This window comes from Carlito syrichta, unplaced genomic scaffold (genome assembly GCF_000164805.1).
Source record: "Carlito syrichta isolate Samal-C Ts95f unplaced genomic scaffold, Tarsius_syrichta-2.0.1 Scaffold315109, whole genome shotgun sequence".
Lineage (NCBI taxonomy): Eukaryota > Metazoa > Chordata > Mammalia > Primates > Tarsiidae > Carlito > Carlito syrichta.
Genome location: NW_007259205.1, coordinates 895197 through 901030, shown reverse-complemented (window position 1 = coordinate 901030; position 5834 = coordinate 895197). Strand labels below are relative to the sequence as shown.

At 39.8% G+C, this 5834-nt stretch overlaps 1 pseudogene across 1 annotated transcript; it reads left to right on the top strand.

Moving 5' to 3' along the window:
- Window positions 1–4853: 4853 nt before the first annotated feature.
- LOC103274900 lies at window positions 4854–5364 on the top strand (annotated as a pseudogene). The gene has a single exon (XR_505280.2). The product of XR_505280.2 is annotated as a 60S ribosomal protein L27a-like (transcript).
- The last annotated feature ends 470 nt before the right edge of the window (window positions 5365–5834 follow it).

The window sequence follows — 5834 nt, the reverse complement described above, 5'->3', positions numbered from 1 at the left end:
ACATCCAATGTAATACTATAAGAAAATGACTGACGGTACTGGGAAACTATGGGGGGGAGGGGGAGGGGATTAACAGTAGCAAATATCTGTCTGGGGCTGGGAAAACACCTCTTATCAACAGGGTGTTGAATGAAACGTAATTGTACACCTAACCCTTAACTGTACCCCACAAAACTATAATAAAAATACTGATTAATTATTAACAAAAAAAAAAAAAAGAAAATAAGGATGTGAATAAAGGGAAATTTTGCCCTTTTTGAAACTAAAAAAAAAAAAAAAAAAAAAGAAAGCGATTTGGCAGTAGTGGGAAACTGGAGGTGGGGGTGAGATTAGCAGTTGAGGGAAGCTGCTAGGGGAGGGAGGGGCATACCTCATCAACAAGGGTGCCTGCATGATCGATGTTTGTATACCTAACCCTGAAATGTGCCCCACATCTTTATAATAAAAAAATTTTTAAAAAGAAAAAAAAAAAAAAAAAAAATAATGTCATTAAAAGTTTCTTCAAAGCCTTTAAAACACTGACATAACCTGAAAGAATAAAAGAAATGCTTACCTGAAAGAAGACCCAATTCCTGGTTCAATTCTACTGCTTGACCTTTAATAGGTCCCTTAACTTCTCTGAATCTCAGTTTCTTAATCTGTCAAATGGAGATAATATTTATATCTTGAGTCACACATATTTAATGATTAATTGCTTATGAGGGACTCATGCCCATGTCCATATACTCTAAATAAATAGTAAATATTTTTATTATAGATCTAAAATTAAGAGACCTGTGGGTTCTAACTCTGGCTCCACTATCCACTAGTTAAATAATCTCAAGTCATTTTTTTCACATCTCTGAACATTGATTTCTGCATCTCTAAACTGAAAATAATATCTTCCTCCCAGTTATTTTAAAGATTAAATGAGATAATAGAGAGGTGATACTTGTGCTGCCACATAGCTAAGTTCTCAATGAATGCTAATTAGCATGCTCATCTAAGAAATCAAGGGGTTGGGTTTACTTCAAATTTTCTTCCCATTCTACTATTAGAATGGGTACTGTCAGTGGTTCTACAATATAAGACTTTTGTAAGCTGCCTCTTTCAGAATTTGTGAGATTTACAAATTTTAATTTTCTCTTAAGTAAATTTCTGTCACCATTTCTTAAAATTATAAATGCTGACCCGCCTGGGCAACTTGGCAAGACTCATCTCTACAATAAATCAAAAATCAGCCGGGCGTGGTAGCACGCGCCTATAGTTCCAGCTACTTGGAAGGCTGAGGCAGAAGGATCGCTGGAGCACAGCAGGTCGAGGCTGCAGTGGCCGGAAGTGGCCACTGCACTTCAGTCTGGGCGACAGAGTGAGACTCCAACTCAAAAAAAAAAATTATAAATGCTTGGCTGTCCAATCACTTGTATGCATGTCCACTGTCCAGTTGTTCTCGCAGGAGCTGAAATCAAGAGGTGGGAGTTACCACAGGAGATGACCCTTTATAGATAATTTAGATAAACTCACTCTTTTGCTTTTTCATTTATCTATCACTTGAAAGGGCAACTGCAGGAGGCAGTTCCATTCTCTGAGGTTATTTTGGCAGAGTATACCCAGCACCTAGGACTTGGCTGACGTGGAACAACTTGAGGCCAAAGTCGATGACAACTAGGGAAGGGGTGAGGAGAGCAGGCAGCAGCCAGCCAGTTGCCAACCACACTGCTTCCCAGAGTCCCAGCCACAATCCCAGGAGGAGTGACAGCGCACACAGCAGGAGCCCATTCTACCCACTTCAACCTGTCATGCTGATTTCTTCGAATACGGCCAGAAAGAAAAACAGCTGAAGGAGCAAGGGAGTATGTGAGTGAGAAGGACTGGGTATGAGTACCCTGAACTCTTGGCCAGAATATAGAGTCACTGATTAAAGACCATATTGATATACAGCTGACACAGGAGTGTGCAACAATCTTTTCCATGACGCTTTAGTGACAGTGAGAAAACAAGCGCCAGGTGTACTCCATCTGAACATGTTCTCTGTAGCAACTAACTGGCTAAGCTATCTAGAAACCATGTTTACTCCTCTTTCTCCTCTATTACGTATGCCGAATCATTTGTCTTCAAGAACCAGGCATGTGGACAACCACTTTTTCACTTGTCCCTCTAGAATTTTTAGCATTTATTTATTTATTTATCCATACAACATGTAAGTATTGAGCAAACACTATGCCTTAGCTAGAAACTAAAAATATGTATAACAAGAGCATGACCTGATTCAGCTCCAGCCTTCAAGTAGCTCTTGTTTTGGGGAAAGTGACGAATAAATTAATCCACACTCATACTATGATAAATTCTATGGGAAAGAAGAAAGTGGCAAAGGATGCTAGAGTAAAGTAATAAAAATCAGAAAGACAAGTGAGAAAGACTTCCAAGAAGAGCTTCATGAGTCTGAAAGTAATAAAGGAGTTAAAGCAAGTTAGAAAGGCAGTGGAGGTAGGGTTGCTGGTGATTAGCATCAGAGATGGAATTCTAGGCAAAGGGAACAACAAGGGGGAAAAACATGGTGTATTCCAAGTCCTGCGGTCAGCTCAGTCAGACTGGGCAGTATGATGGGAGATGAGGTTTGAGTCTGCAACTTAGAAGAGAGCCCCTGATAGAGCCAAATCCTTGCAAGTCCTCAGGCTCAAGGACCTTGCTGAAGCCATGGGCGGAAACAATATCACCTGTGGTGTGTGTGTAGTGTGAGACGTATAGTCCAAGGACCAAGAATTGCAATAGACCTGATTATCTCTTAACACCCTATTCTACTCCAGACAACAAACTTCACCAGAGCTCCCCTGCCCTTTATCCTCTATGATATCTAGATCCTCTCCTATCCAGCTAACATTTCTCGTCTCTACAGTTTCTCGAATTGTCCCCAATTACCATTCATATAGAGGTAGAAAAATAAGAACTGTCGACTCTTTGTGTTTTTAAATGACAGCAGGTCCTTAGACAATTCTGCTCTAAAGAATCCTTTTGTAGTGGGAATCATCATTCACAGTAGATCTGTGTAACACATTGATCATAGAAGGAAGCTGACTTTAAAAAAACAGAGTATGCTGTATTTTAACCTCTACTGTTGCTAATTACACATTTTCCACCAAGTCAGAGAGCAGACGGTTTCACAGACTTTACAGTCTTTTGTTTTAGTGCTGCCTTTGTAGGAATCTTTGAAGAAAATTAGTCTGCTGTTTTTGCTTATTCATCCTCACTTACTGGGCCAACTCAATAGATTTTCGGACTGAACCTTTTTGACTTAAAGTGTCTAACTCCTTTTGGCCAGGGAAGCCTGAAGTTTGACCTTCTAGACTTTGACAGCATAAAAATTTATATTTTATGGAATTCTTCTGACTAATCATTCTGCAGCTGCATACTGTAATTCTCTGTCCAGGGTGTCTTCTGGAGGGAGATGCTGACTCCTGTTTTTTATTTAAGGACTGGACACTTTCCTGTCCATAATGGTGAAGAGTTCCCTGGTACATCTTGTCCCTACTGAAGCTGCCTAGCTCCATCACCATGGTAACACCATGGGATGGCAAGAAGAGGATGCAGAGGACCCATGCTGACGTCCAGGGCCAGTTTCATGGGCATATGACCTGTGCACTCACCCAGGACCACGCACTTAGAAAGGCCTCACACTTGGCTTAATACTATGCCGTCACTGCCTTGAAATCATTAGTAATTCTTCATTTTGCCTTGGGTCCCTAAGTTAGGTAGCCAGTCCTACTGACATTATACTTCTTTTGACAATAAGAATCAGCCTCAGTGTTTCATGGAGTCCAGTTTTTCAATGGCAGCAAAGCCAATTCATTTCCTCCTGCCATCAGCCTATGGCTGCATATCTGGAAAACTGGACAGAAGTCCAGAGGGCACTGTTATACTGGAAGAACACAGACACACACAACCACAGTCAGCTGAATATCGCCAAGCACCACATGCAACTTCTTTGCCAAACTTCAGCACCGTTCAGGATTATAAAGACAGAATTGTTAAAGCATTGAGAGTTTCCCCACAGCTGTGCCCAGCCCCAGGTGTAACCTCAATCAATCTAGGGGCTGAGAGGTACTTGAATGATCCAAAAAAAAGTTACGAAATCACAATTCACAGCAATCTGGATCTGTTTTTAGGAAATGTGAAAAGAGATGTCTCTTCAATGAGGTCTTTTATTCATTTAAAGGCAGTACTAAAAACCAAGTTAACCAAATAATGCTCTGGGTGTTTTGTTTTGTTTTAGTCCAGGAACACCTGGCTTATAAAAAAAGGAACCTGAGAAGAAGGCATCTCTCCAATTGTGGAGATTTTTTATGCCTAATCTCCTTATCCATTTTGATTTTATCCAAAAGAGTCGAGCTGTTATAATGGATTTCACTTACAATCACATGATTCTCAGTTGCTAAGTATATCAATGTGCCTAAAATTCTGGCTACAAAATAATAGAAAGGGTGTGTGTGTGTGTGTGTATGTGTGTGTGTGTGTGTGTGTGTGTAGATACATATATATACTATTTCAACTAATGTAGAATAATTTTGGAATACTGATTAAAGTTTTCTTTCTTAAGATATTTAAGGGGATGATGTCCCAAGTACGCTGATTTGATCTTTACAAATTATATGAATGAATTAAATTATCACATGTATCCTGAAACTATGCACATTTTTCATGCATCAATAAAAATGTTTAAATATATATACACCTATACACACGGATTTAGTATGACAAAAGAATGTATTATCTCATTATTAACTTTAAGATTTTGATTGAAATGATGGTATTTTAGATAAATTGGATTAAATAAGATACACTACTAAATTTAAAAATACATATGCTCTTTCGTCTCGGCCGCCACCATTCCATCCAGACTGAGGAAGATCCGGAAACTTCGGGGCCACGTGAGCCACAGCCACGGCCGTATTGGCAAGCACTGAAAGCACCCGGGAGGCCGTGGTAATGCTGGTGACTTGCATCACCACAGGATCAATTTCGACAAATATCACCCAGGATACTTTGGGAAAGTTGGTATGAGGCATTACCATTTAAAGAGGAACCAGAGCTTCTGCCCAACTGTCAACCTTGATAAATTGTGGACTTTGGTCAGTGAGCAGACAGGGTGAATGCTGCTAAAAATAAGACCGGAGCTGCTCCCATCATTGATGTGGTGCGATCAGGCTACTACAAAGTTCTGGGAAAGGGAAAGCTCCCAAAGCAGCCTGTCATCGTGAAAGCCAAATTCTTCAGCAGAAGAGCTGAGGAGAAGATTAAGGGTGTGGGAGGAGCCTGTGTCCTGGTGGCTTGAAGCCACACGGAGGGAGGTTCATTAAATGCTAACAAATGCTAAAAAAAAAAAAAAAATACATATGCTGTTAACAATAGAAGCAGTGACATACTGGAGCTGCTTCATTGGCACTTGAGTGCTGAATGTACACATCTATTTCCAACACACGTTCAGTGATGTCACATTGGTATCTTGAAAGCGGTCATGATGGGAGCATTTATATCATGGCATCATGGTGACACATGCCATGGTATTTTTCCCTGGAAGTCTGTATACCAGCACAGCACTCTATAGAGCTTACTGTAAAGAGTTCTAAATAAAAGTTGTAAATTGTGAAAATTAAAACATTGTAGACCTGAGTGACCTGAGTGATTAAAATAAAACTGATAAATAATTATTCAAGTATGAGTTTTAACTCTACCTAAAAGAAGAAAAGAAACTGGGGGAATAAGATTTAACACCTGAAAATACAGTGAGTAAGTATGTGTTGTCTGTTTGGGGGTTGGGACCACCTAATATCAAATGATAAAAAATAATTACATAAATT